This window comes from Nuphar pumila, chromosome 9 (genome assembly GCF_984573655.1).
Source record: "Nuphar pumila chromosome 9, dmNupPumi1.hap1.1, whole genome shotgun sequence".
NCBI lineage: Eukaryota > Viridiplantae > Streptophyta > Magnoliopsida > Nymphaeales > Nymphaeaceae > Nuphar > Nuphar pumila.
In genome coordinates, this window is record NC_143257.1 from 49,716,394 (window position 1) to 49,730,693 (window position 14,300).

Genomic DNA, 14,300 nt, shown 5'->3' on the forward strand with positions numbered 1-14,300 from the left:
TGCTGGTACATCTAGCGCTCGTGCTAGTGTTTGGCTGACTAATCAGTTAGCCCTCCAGGTTCAGTCTTTGTACTAACCAAACATCATCATTCAAGTTCTAAATTCTCAAATTTCAACCTTCGGGTTATCATTTTGTCGAGAATTCAAATCTTTTCTTACGAAGGACCCTCTTTAGGGAGAGTTCGAGGGAGCTCGTTCCTTTCGCATGCAACCATCTTTCGTTCGCAAGAACCCTCTTCTAGGAAGAGTTTGAAGGGACTCGTTTTCTTCGCGAACAGTTTGCAAAATAAACAACCAACTTTACACAAGAGAACCCTTTTTCCAGAGAGAGCTTCGACGGAAGACTCGTTTCTTTTTGTGGCCCCTATTTTTTTTTCATCTTTGGCCAACCCCTTCACCGAGGACCCTCTTCTAGGGAGAGTGTGATGGACTCGATCCCTCTGTGATATTTTCTCAACTTTGTTTTTTGGTCGCCTAGAGATAGGGAGTTTTGACGAAAACTTAATTTCTCTTCGAAAGTTCTGTTTTGCAAACACCTCCTCTTTCAGGGAAGAGAGGAGTATTTCCAACTTCTCATTCAGGTAAGGGCTAAGCCTGAGTCTCTTTTTTTGGGGAAAAAGAGAGGAGAATTTTGTCACAGGCGTGTCGATTCGATATCGATCAATCTCTTTCATCAAGGATTTCTAGAATACATTGTCAATTTGCTATCAAAAGTTATTTGTTGGTCTCAAATCTTTCATCGCACAAAGAATTATCTCAAACTACCTTTAATATCATCTTCAAAAGAGCAAGACTTTGGCGAAATGAGAACAAAACTCAAGCTTTTTCTGTTGGTCAACCAAGAGGATGAAGAAAAATCTTCGATATGACCAGCAAAGGAAAATTCGATGATGTTGAAAAGCCATGAGCGAATAGATATTGATCATAGCTATGGCACATTTTTAAAGACCATTCTTTGGCAGTAAGACAGTGGAAATATCCTGGGCAGTAAAAAAGAACCTATCCAATCCATATCTCCCCAGTCGTTTGAGCTGTAAATCAAATATCCGCAAAAGGGATCTCTCAATTGTCGTCAAGATGAAGGCGAATTAAGCGAGTAGATCCCCGGGGCCAAAGAAGATCTGAAACATCTCCAAGATGACGGAGTTTGTGACGGATCCTTCCAGGGAAAGTTCGGATCACCGTCAAGATGAAGGCGGATGCGATTAACCTCCCGACAAACCCTAAAATATATTTGATTTTTGCTATCATCCAGAGATTTCAACCCAAGAACCAATGTCATAATTCCTGAGAAAGAAAGAAAAAGAAGGATCGGATCATCTTCAAGATGAAGGAGTTTGTGGCGTACCCTTCCCCGAAAAAGAGAGAAAAGTCAGGACATCTCCAAAATAAAGGATGATGTAAAAGAACCCAAGAAAGCTCCATGGTTCAAAAGAGTGCAAAAAGATCATCATTTGAAATGCCCAGGATATCAAACTGCCCGAAACTGCTAGGAACCATCTTTATCTATGTGAAATTCTTTTATCAATATCTTCTCATTCAGATGCTTTTATGAAGCTAAGAATATTTCCTCCCTTTTCATATCAAGGAAATTAATGTCTTCCTTAAAGAAGCTCAACAGTAACAAAATTGAGTTTGATTCTTGATTCTACAGAGTTAGCCCTTTTTGGAGCTAATACTCTAGGTAGAAAGATATGATACTTTCATGCACAATTCATTTTTAGATCAACTACAATTTTTGGTATCTTATTGGCAATATTTTCTCATTATCCCAAAATGAAGTGAGAACTTGATATTCGTTTTGACGCATCCTGACGTCATCCCTCCTAAGGACTGAAAAGTCCCTTCCTTTCGTCTGATCTGAGCGCTCTCAGATTTGCACGCTTTCCTGTGTTCCCCACTGTCCCGCCATAGACAGTTTCCGCTCAAAATAAGGGTTAAACCTGAACTTTTTTTGCAAAAGGTCTGCTATTGTCAAAAGCTATTTTCAGTCTCAGCAATGAGGCGCCCAAGAACAACCCCTTTTTTCAAGCTTTAGGGACCCCCATTTTTTTTCCTTTTGCAAAAACCCCTCTTGGACTTGTTGTGCAAAGTCTAGAGGCCCATCACAGTTTTTCTCGCTCCTCGAGGATGCTGTATCCATTCAGGCTAAGGATTAAACATGTTATCTCGCTCCCCGAGGTATCACCCGAACCTTCTGCGAGAGGTCATCTGTTTTTAGAAAGCTGATTTGGTCTCAACAATGAGACACCCCAGATCATCCCATTTCCAAGCTTTAGGGAATCCCTTGTTTTTTTTCTCTTCTCGCAAACCCCTTCTGGATTTGTTCGTCCAAATTCCGAAGGTCCCATCATGGTTTCTTCATCCAAGGATTCCGTATGGTCGTCCCTTTCAGGTTAAGGGTTAAGCCTGAGCCTTGTTCCACGAGGTATCTTTCCGTTCAGGTTAAGGTTAAACCTGAATCTCATTTTTCGACTAGATATCCTTTCTAGTCCTTCCACGGTTTCTTCATTTGAGAACTTCGTGTGATTCCCCCCACTCAAGTCATGGGTTAAACCTGAATCTCGCTTTTGCGATACATTTTGTTGTCCCATCGCGGCTCCCTCGTCCGAGGATTCTGTATGGTCGTCCCTTTCAGGATAAGGGTTAAAACCTGAACCTCATGCCTCGAGGTATTTTCCTTTTCGGTTTGGGTTAAAACCTAAAACCTCGTTTTGACGAGGTAATCCCTCCAGTCCCATCATGGTTTTTCCCACAAAGGAATCCATGCTCTGTATATCCATCCAGGAAAGGATCATGCTTGAAATTTCATCTCACGAGGCATTTTTCTCAAAATGTCCCATCGAGGTCTGCTTATGTTTCTTTCCCCTTCCAAATTATCTTGATATATCTTCGTCCCATCCAGGCTAAGGGCTAAAACATGACTCATTCCAAAAGATTAATCTCGCCTCACTCATGTGACTTGATCAAAATTCTTCACCATTTTCGGGACCTTCACCCAAAAGTCCCATCACGATTTCCTCATTCTCTACTCAATCATATCATTTTCGAGGATTTCATCCCCTCAAAACCATTCAGGATAAGGTTTTAAGCCTAAAAAGCCAGGTTTTCAAAATAAATTCTTCACACCCAGTTCAGATCTACTAACTGGGGCATTTTCAAAATTTGGAGTGTTATCTTTGCCACCAAGCTCGGCTTTCAACCGGCTTAGTAGCAAAGAGGGGCATCTGTGAACACCCCAAATTTTTCAAAATGTTGTAAATATCCCCGTTTTGCCTTTTGCCTCCATTTTCTGGGTAATTGAGTCAGTTTTAAATCTAAATTCCATTCTGTTTCTCAAATTTTGTTGAAATTAAATTCATTTTACATATCTGACTCAATTTCGGATTCGAATCTAGATCAAAATCCAAATTTGAGCTTCATTATCCAATTTTAAAAAAAAATCAGATTCTCAAAATTTCCAAAATAACTTTTTGAAAAGCTCAGACACTTTGTCCGGTATCCGTTTGGATCCATCGTGTCATATTCCTCAATTCGAGGTTTAAAACTCGAATATTTTCTCAAAAAAAAACTTGGATCCAAACCCATTTTCTGAAGAAATCAAACCCAAACTTTCAAAAACTTCTCTTTTCATAAATTTTTATCAAAAAAATGCAAAAAAAAATTAGTTTCATCTCTCATACTGCTTAGGTTTTAGAGTCTTATCGTAAAAAATAACAAAAAAATCAGAAAATGAAGAAAAGAACAAAAAATAATAATAATATATATATATATATATATAGTTTCAAAAGCGTCCTTTTTGAAAACCTCCTTTTGCTAAAAACCCCTTTTTGAAAATCATTTTTTTTAGAATCACTTTTTTTTAGAAAACCTTGTAAGGAAACCCCCTCTTTGTAAAATCTTGAAAATATAAGGGGCCCTTTGCAAATAGGTTTTTTAGGGTTTCTCGCTGAAGACCCTTCGTAAGGAAGGAAATGGGAGAACAGCCCCCCCCCCATCCGTGGCTTCTCCCTCTTTCACCAAAACCCTCCTCTTCAGCCACCTTCGATCGCCATGGCCATTGGCCTCCTCCATTCATCTTCAACGACCTCGCAGGCCTTCTTCCTCTCCCCGCCAACCCCATGTTCGACATCAGGCTCCATCGCCCTCCGATCAATGGCTCCGCCATCCCAGCCTTTGATCCCAAACCGCCTGCCTCTCGACCTTTCCTTCCCCTCTTATTTAACAAACCCTCATTCCCTCAAGGGGAGGACACGGGGATTTTTGGTGACCATCTCCATCGCCCTCCTCCGATCCATCGGTACCCATCATTACTATAAATCGATCACAATCATCAAAAGGAACCCATTCCCCTTTGGCCTCACTACATCTGCTCTTTCTCTTTCCCTAACCCCTAGTCTTCTCCAGTCACTTTTCCTTGGCGCCTCCTCCTGAAGGAAATCAGAATCCCTCTGCAAACGAGAGGAATTTCACGATAAATCGAAAGAAGGAATCCTCTTCTCACAAAACCCTTGCAGAACTTCGCTGTCTAAAGAGGAGCAAAATCCACTGCGAAAACCAGGGGCATCGATCAGCATCCAGTATTATCAATTTCCACCCGGAAGAACGACTCCCTCTTTCAGATTCTCTGCAAAAGCCAGGTAAAAACCTCTCCTCTCTCTTAGTTTTATCTGAGATTTCCTGTTGATTTCTTGTTTTCGGCATCCATTAATGCACCCTCGAGAGATTGGATTGCTTATAGCAATACCAGTCCCTCACTTGTGCGATAGCAACGAAGCAATCATGCTCCAACATATTTATTTATTTTTTTCCTTCTTCTTTCTTTTTTTTTCTTTTCTCCTTTTCCTTTTCTTTCCTCTTCTGCGTATCGCCCTAGTGAAGCACCGTGGGAGCACTGATCTGCCAGAGCAAATCAAGCTACCCTTTGTGTAAAAATAGCAGAACCGCCATGTTTAAACATCTTAATGTCCCGTTTACATCGTCATCTTTTATTTTGCTTTGATTCCAGTATTTGAATCTTTGCTCATCTTGGATTTCAGTCCCTGTTTCCAGTTTTATTTTATCTGCGTTTTTTTCATGGTGATATTTCCTTAGGATCTTTGTTCTATTTCCGCTTTTGGATTTCTGTTTTCGTTTTTTTTTTTTTCCTTTTATCAGTTCAAGCCCTCGTTGTTTGGTATGGCCCTGTGTCTATTAGGTGGTTTCTCTGTCGTAATGGACCTCCCGTCTTGTTTCGACCATATTCAATAACATTCCAAATGCTTTTTGCTTGTTCCTTGATTATTTTAATGGTATGTTTTGTTGGTTATGGCATCCATGGATCCTTCCAGTATCAATCTGATTCGGGTCACCCTGCTGTGCGATCTGCATCATCAACATCTCATCTGTTTACATCAGATCGTCCATCCATCCTCGCATTTCATCAAATAACATGGGCGTATTTGAAATATATCGGTGGATTTCACCAATGCCGATCATTGATCTGGTAAAAAAAAATTCTGATGCAATACCTGCGTTAGTTTGCCTTAGCCTTCGTATCCTGTCAGCAATCATCAGCATTCCCTCCTGTAGTAGCATCTCATTCCATTTATATTGCATTCATTCTAGAATTTTGGGTCTGTGTCATGTTTTCCAACAATTTTTTTTTCTTTTTTTTTCACCTGTGCATGAAACAAAGGCATCAATGAAGTTTTCTCAATCTTTAGAGTGTTCAATTTACAATGCAACGTCAAGGATTACTCATGCCTTTAGTACTGAACGGGACATTTGCATCAGGTAGTAAGGAATGCAGTGCTACTCATACTTTATTTGTCTCATTGATATTATGAGGAAATAGATCTTGATGGTAGTAACCACATTACCGCATGTACATCCGAGTCTGTATACCATTACATTGGTATAATTGTCCTGGGTATGGTGGCACTGAACTTAAAGTCATGGTGATTAGTGATATCTTGTACAAACTTAAGTATCTTTTCAGTTTTTTTTTTTTTTTTGTAAATCAATCTCTTGTACATGGCTACAACAACACAGTCTCTCAGTCCATTCGTTAATATTTAGTGTTCTATCTACCTTATCAATGTTTTTCTCATCAGATACCTGCATCCAGCCTTCCACTATAAGCACACCATGCTCACCTTCATATTTCCATTGCTACATGTTTTATCATACCTACTGTAACACCCTATAATGTTGGTATATCTTCAGATTTTCCTTTTCTGTGTGTTCAATAGTTTCAATAATTGAATAAGCAGAGTGTTTAACGTCATTTTGACTCATTATTGTAAGGAATTATTGGATATTGCTACAATGCTCCAGCGATTATTGAATGTTATCGATTTTAAGATTAGCCACATGGGTCGATAAATGAAGATCTGGCAACACTCTGAGAATTCCAATATGGAACCACGTCCCAGCTTTGAAGCAGGAACAGAAACACTCCACTTACAGGGGTTCAACAATGGTTCTGCGATCTGATCGATGGCTATTATCTTCAAGAAACGGGTCTAACAAATTGATTTTCTCTGATAGGGGCGTACGTGGCCATCATCAGCAGCTGCCACAGACAGTAGCTACATCTGGACTCTGCAGTGAAATTCCCAGGTATGGTACCTATGCATTGATGTTTGGGTATCCCCTTTTCTTTTAAGTTTTATACATAGACTTTTATCATACTACTTTTTGAGTTTGGAAAGGGAATTCTATGACTGTGACTGAATAACCTGCATTACGTAGGCAAAATAGAAGATTAGTATTTGATTTCGCATAGAAAATGCTAGGCAGTCGGTACACACATTACCAGCTGATGTATATATTAGCATAATAGACTTTGTTGTCTTAAGCTGTTGGAAACATGAAATCTCCAGGAGACGCTTATTTTTTTCTTTTCCATGTAATAATATGCCATTTAACCATCTGGTTGCTCTTTTTGAAAGACACTGACAATTCCATGCAAGAATCAGGTTTGAAATTCATACTTTTTTGAGCAACTGTGTTTGTTGCTCGGAAAAGGAGACATGGCAAGAACAGCTGGCCAGAATGTCTAATCTTGTGAAGCTTCCCTCTCCTGTAAACATTTTTTTTTATAAATCCATCTCCTGTTTAGGTGTATTTTCTCTGTCATGCCTTCTTAAGGGGCACATTCTTTTGAGTCACCTAGAAACAATGGAAGAAGCTTATTAAGCTCAATTAGGGGCACCTGCCTTCATCATGGTTATGCTGGAACCTCTATCAATGAACAACCTGCTACCACCCAGCAGCACTTTAGCACCCTGCATACGCTCGAACAAATAAACACGTCCCCGGAGTTTTGTACCACCTACTCTCTCCAAGGTAAGCCCGATTTTGAGTGGGTTAATCTTTTCATTTAATTATTTTCCCGAAGTACAGGGCATTTCCCCAACTTCCTTCTACTACCTTAGCAGTAGATCCCAACCTTAGTCATTTTACCAAGGTGAATAAACCATTCAAATCCTTTTTTCCATATTGATTGCTTAAACCCACTCAAAGTGCTCCGGTGCCTTTAAACCAGTCAAGCACGAATGCCCCGGTGCCTTTAAACCAGTCGGGCAACAAGAATTAAATTTAAGTATCTTATCAGTATTGTGATCATTATTCTAAATGCTTTGGTACTTTTAAACCAATCGGACACAAATGCCCCGGTATCTTTCAACCAGTCAGGCTCACAGAAATTAACCTTTAATTTTCTCACCAATGTTGTTGACATTGAGTACACGCTCATTAACCCAAAATACCTGCATCAGGTACCCAATCCATATTGCCCAATTAGGCAAGATTCCCAAACTCCCTATCATTCATTTTGAATTCTCAGTGGACAAGGGAAAGCAATTCACATAACTTGACTGCATGCAGCAAACAATTTCAATAATTGACATTTCATTAATATGTCTCATAGCTCTTCTACAGAAAGCAGTCAAACTCAGACATTTCCAGGTTTGAATGTCAACAACTTACATGACATAATTTCATATATAAACAAATTGCACATACGCCCATTTCAAAATCAAGTTACAATTCCTTCTATCACTAAAGCGAAAAACCTAGTGTTTCACAAATATGTAGCATCACATATTTCCCACTACAATCAGGATGTCATATACATGTTCCTAATGGCAATAAAGATTAAAACACACTTTGTTCTCCTCTTTTTTTTTTCAAAGTAACTAGCACGTAATAGTAGTTGATTTACTTAGGGAATATGCATTGCATAAATCAGACACGCAGTTTCAGAGATTTAGTAATGACCCTATATGACAACGTTTCAGAAAATATGTGGCTTCTTTCATGTATAACACCAATATACTTCTGCGTACGTGCCGCAATATGTGCAGTAAGAGTGATGTCGCGTAATGAGTGTGTGAGTACTGTGAAAATGCGCATAAACTTTAAACGCGAAGTGCATATCCATTTGGTTGTGTACACAAAGTTATAGCCAAGGCTCAATGTACTCACCACTTATAACACATATACCGTTCAGGTTATATAGCAATGGGCAATCTCCATTATAACTACCCAGATATATATGTAGATATTGTCCTCATATGGATAGGCATATACTTGTACAACCTAACAGGTTGACAGGTGTGTACAGGTTATTGTTCTACCAAAGCTAAAAAGAATTATCTATCAATCAATCAGTATGTGCATGCTTCTATTCTAAACCACGCAGTAATCTGGACATAAAATTTTAGAATATGCAGTTATCTGTGTCTGAGAAAAGTCAGGACATACAAAACACCTGGACCTGTAGGCTTTAGTGCAGTGGCATGTTCAGTAAAATATGTCACTAGTTGAGTGGTTACTAAAAAAAATAAAATCAAGTCAGCTACAGGAGATTCAACCGCTCATTGGCTGTCTTCAGAACCAATTGCATATCGAGTTATTGAAAAAGAATGCAGAGCATACAGGCATGCTAACCTGTGCCACTAATTATTCATAAATCAACTATGTATGTATAGTAACAATTAGAGTTCTCAACATGGAATTAGTATATGTATGTCTTGTACATGCTTATACACTGACTGGACAGTTTCGCAAGAAACAGAAATAATTTTGTCTTTCGGTCTCAGCCCCACAGTTTTGATTAAGTGCATACATCATCGATTATAAATTAGTTAACGAACTTACCAAGCATTGTTTTATTTCCAATCACAACACATATTCTCAAAAACATACAATCATGTTTTTCTTTTAGCAGGGAATAATTAGTAACAGTTCAATGTTTGATATCCCTTGATAAAGCAAGATTTTCAGAACCTAAAAAGGAAAAACGAAAGTCATCAAACAGAATCCACCTATTAAGGTCACATAACACTGTAGCTAAAACTAATACTTTCAGAAGTTAGCAATACTGGAAAATTAACATTTTATGAAGCCACACTCTTACACGCATATACTTGAATTAAATTACTCACATAACTGATTGAACAAAGGCCTCTTGTATCGAATTAAAAGAAACACTAATTAGACTTTTACAACAAGTATTACCCATTGATTACACAACATCCTATACAGATGACATAGTTGAATAAAAGAAATGGGCCTGAATCTTCATTGAGCAACCCAAAAACCCAAATCCTTCCTAGTCACTTGAACATATTAAGATGAATCCAACCTGGATTGATAGTTAAACATGATCTTATGCAACAATCGTGTATGAGTGGGCACAGATAAACTGGGACAATAGAAAATCCTATATGGATTTTTGGTAGCTTAAACCCCGAATCCCCTTTCCTTTTTTATTAGGGTTTCACGGCAACCCAAAAACCCCAATTTTTTTCAAGTTGGGAGTTACGGCAAATCCAAAGGATGCTTGAAACTTAGTAAATATACGTAATCACAGTAAAACCTACCTCTTTCCAGCGTGATGGCGGTTGATGCTGCGAGAGGGAGGTTTCGCCGGCGTTCACAGCTCCACTACCGAGCACAATCGAGAGGAACAGGGAGACGAGAGGAGAGATAGGTTCGGCTATCGTGCAAGGTCGCCGGCAGCATTGACCGGCATCGGCGATGGTCGAGGTTGTTGCACGCAGGTAGATAGAGAGAAAAGAAAAAAATTAGGGAGGTAGAGAGTGCAGGAGGAGAAGGAAGACTGAGAGAGAGGGTTCGGCTAAATGGGAGGGGAAGAGCGCAGGGGGAGATGCAGAGGGTGTCGGCTTGCCACTGCTGGCGCGTGCAAAAATGAGAGGGAGATGGGAGGAAGAGACTCAGGAGGGGGATTTTGTAGGATGGTGGCCCCCGAAACGGAAGGAGGAGGTTACCTCCTTCACTCCCCTCGGCTGCGCATCCATGTTCCCTAGCCACCCCTCACGACGAGTTAGGGTTCAAAAATGAACCCTAACACTTGATTTATCGGGTAGGGGCCCTTACTTAACGCACGATAAGGTGCGGGGCGCGGATCGACCGAATCCATGACCCGCGTTCTTGCCCCGATTTGAATATGCGGCCCATCGATGGTTTGGGTCCAATATTTGGACCCATACGGATCCAACTACGGATCCATATATTTTTATTTATACTTAGTATTATTATTATTATCTTATGTGTATATATATATATTACACTTCAATTGGGTACGGTTTCGGTTTGGCCACCACCGAGACCCGCGACCCAAATCTTTTAATGAAACCCCCTAGTTGAGCAATTTGGATCCGTCTAAGGATTCAAAATGTTACATGATCATGCATATATTTTAGAGATTTTTCATATAAAAATATGCATGATTTCATGAGAAAATGATTTAAAAACCCAATTTTATGTTAGTTTCGAGTAAATGTGCTAAAATGATTTAAAAAAAGAAAATGCATGAAAAATAGTTTTATTTTACATTTTAATGCCTATTTTAGTGTTTGACATAATTGTAGTAGTTTAGTTTTTTGAAAATCATAAAAAAAATTAGAGTTAAAATAGACTTAGTTTTGTATTTTCTAAAACATAGTCATTTTGAGTTGTTTTGTAAATAACTTTTTGAAGAGAAGTTTTTGAAATGCAATTTTACAAAGAAGAGGGACTTATGGAGAAAAGTTCAAATCTTTAAATATGATACGTAGGGGGAAGAGAGGCTTGTCTTCTCTCTTTTGCCCAAGCCCTCTCTTCTTCCCCTTCCTCTCCACCTCTTCTTACCTATTCTTCTTCTTCTCCCTATTTTCCCCTCTTTTTCTCATCCTCTTTCCGGTGGAGAATTCCGGCAATAGCTGAAGCAAGATAGAGGATTCCAACCTCTCTTCCCAACCAAGTCTGTAAGTGTATCCTTCTCTTCTTCTTCTTCTTCTTCTTTTCCTCTTCTTCTTCTTCTTCTTTATGAATTTTCATTTTGATTTCTGTTAAGCATTCATAGCTCATATTAAAAGAAATATGTTTTGATTTACAGTTTTTGTTTCATAAAATTTTTAATTCGTAGTTACATGAATCGGTTCTGCATAAATAAATAAAAAAAAAGAAAAAGAAAAAAATTGCTGATGGAACTCAGAACTTCTGTAGCCTTTCCGGTTTTCTTAGATCTGAAGTCTTGATAAAACATCAGTTTTAAAACATTAAAAACAAAAAAAAAATTGTTTCAGCAATCGGTGATTTCAACATTTCTACAAAAACTGACCTGAAATCTACCGCCGGAATTCAATATTTCTACAGAAGCTTGATCGATCATCTGGATCGATTCTCAATTTTTCCGGCGACTGAATATAAGAATCCGATTGATTAATTGATCAAAATCCTGTAGAGTTTTGATTTAATTGAATTGAATCGGCTAATTCTTAATCGATCATCCGATCGAATGTCATTTGACTCTCGATGATTGAAGCGTGGTTTGTATGAGCCGTTGCCGAGGATTATCAACTATTTGCTGTTTTCCGACGACTGAATATGAGAATCCGATGGATTAATTGATCGAATGCCTGATGTTGATCGACTGAACGATTAGATCAATTCCAGTTGTTAAAATGTTGTTGAAGCAATGATCTAACTGAAGATCAGTGGAATATCAGTCGATTGAAAGCCAATGATCGGAATATATGTGTTTTGATCGGAGCATCTGAATTTGAATCGGCGGCTTATGGATCTCCGGTAAGTGTGGTTTCATTAATCTCTGGTGAAAATTGTTTGACAGCTGATTGGTTGATCTGTGTCACCAATCGGATGTTTGTTATCGATCAAACTATTGAGTTCTGAGAATTAGCTAATCTGAATATCAATCGGAGGTTTGAGAATTTTGAACTATCAGAGTTAATTTCTGAAGGCCTAATTTCTAAAGCTGTTAGTTTCTTTGTAAGAAAAGTTGATCAAATGAATAATTTTCTTTCTGAGCATTGATTTTTGAACTATTTCTAAACTACTAATCTCTTGACTGAATGACTGTTCGGATTATTGTTTGAACATCGGATTACTGAGCAATATTTGAATGCCGATCTCAGTCTGATTTCCAGCTTACTATCTGTTTGCTGCATGACCATTACTGTTGATTATATGTTACTAACTAATGAGTAACTACATTTACTTAGTTGTTTTGAATTTAGGTTTAATTAGTTGATTTGAAATAATTAGCAATGGTAATTGCTTTGTAATTAGAATACTTAGCTAATTAGTAATTAGTTTACTTAGTAAAGAAATATGATGTTAGTTTTTTATACTATTTTTAGTCTTAGAATTAATTAGTTAATTGTCATTAGCTTCCTTTCATGATATCTTTTAGAATTTTTTAGTGTACTTTGTTTAGTATAATTTTTACTTTTATCTCGTGTTCTTTTGAATTGTGTAGGATAGCACAGACTGGAGTGGAAGCGATTACGTGACACGAAGTACGAAGAATAAAGTTTTTTTTTTTTTACTTTTTAGTTTAGAATTAGGAATTTAATTGGGTTTGTAAATATTGCACTTTACGCCCTCTGCGAAGGGTATTCATTTGTTGTAATAGTTAGTTGGTTTTACTTTTCTTGAACACTTTACATTTCAATAATTCGGCAATAAAGAATAGTTTAGAATTGTGTGTTTGAATACAACATATTCCCGTTCCCTGAGTTCGACCCGGTCTCATCCACTAGTGAGAACCGGTTTTTATTAATTGATGTCTGGTTTTCACATGTTTTTCATATAAAAATCTTTTCAAAATTACAACGATTTAAAAGAAGACATCAAATTTTTGGCGCCGTTGCCAGGGAACGGCGAAATATTAGTATTCACTTTATTGCCTAGTGTTTGTGTTGCATTTAGGTTTAGAACCACGTATGTGCATATCTTAGAGACGAGCTTACTTTTCTGCACAGCCCACCTATTAGGATCCCCTTAGAGGTGACTGTGTACGATTGGTACCGTACACATAGATTTTATATTTCTTTGCATAATCTCTGTTATGTGTAACTGCGTGGTGTTTGTTTAGTTTTTGTTGTATTTAGTTTACTCGCTTTGTGGTTTGCGTGGTTTGGCCGCTTAGTGCGTTAGTTAGGTAGAAAACCCAAAGTTAGGACGTGTGCTACATCGGTCTACTACGAGGTGTATGCAAGGGCGACGCTCACTTGACCCTGAGCTGGTAGAGCCGATTGAGGACCCCGAGTTCCTTATTAGGAGAGCCCAGAGATCTGCAACCATGGCTGAGAATAAGCAGATTACTCATCCTCTGAGGGAGTATTTCATGCCCAACACTTACACTCTCGCCTCCTGCATTACAAGACCTGATGTAGGAGCAAACCATTTTGAGATAAAGGCCAGTGTGATCCAAATGTTACCCTCATTTTATGGCCTTAGCAATGAAGACCCATATCGTCATCTCGATGAATTTTTAGAGATTTGCTCGACAGTGTGAATCAACAACTTTGGAGATGACGCAATGAGGTTGACCCTGTTCCCCTTCTCTCTGAAAGACAAAGCGAAGAGTTGGTTAAAATCATTAGATACTGTTCGAATTACCACTTGGGAACATATGCAAAGAGAATTTTTAAAGAAATATTTCCCAATTGGTAAAACGAACCAGTTTCGTAAAGCGATAACCAGTTTTTCCCAAATTAAAGGAGAACGGTTTCATGAGTCATGGGAGAGATTGAAAGATCTTCTCCGCAAGTGTCCCCACCACCAGGTGCCTCGCTGGCAACTGGTGTAATATTTCTATGACGGTCTTACTGAAAAGAACCGTCAAATGGTGGATGCCGCATGTGGGGGCACATTTATGCTCAAAAGTGAGGATGAAGCATGGTCACTTTTTGAGACATTAAGTGAGAATTCGATGCACCATGCGACAGCCTCACGGTTTGATAGGGCTGCACCTGCACAAGATAACATTAAGAAGGCAGGTA

At 38.6% G+C, this 14,300-nt stretch overlaps 1 non-coding gene across 1 annotated transcript; it reads right to left on the minus strand.

The window, feature by feature from the left end:
* Positions 1–13,979: 13,979 nt before the first annotated feature.
* LOC149828587 (small nucleolar RNA R71) lies at positions 13,980–14,085 on the minus strand. The gene has a single exon (XR_016434511.1). It is a non-coding gene; the product is annotated as a small nucleolar RNA R71 (small nucleolar RNA).
* Between the last annotated feature and the right edge of the window lie 215 nt (positions 14,086–14,300).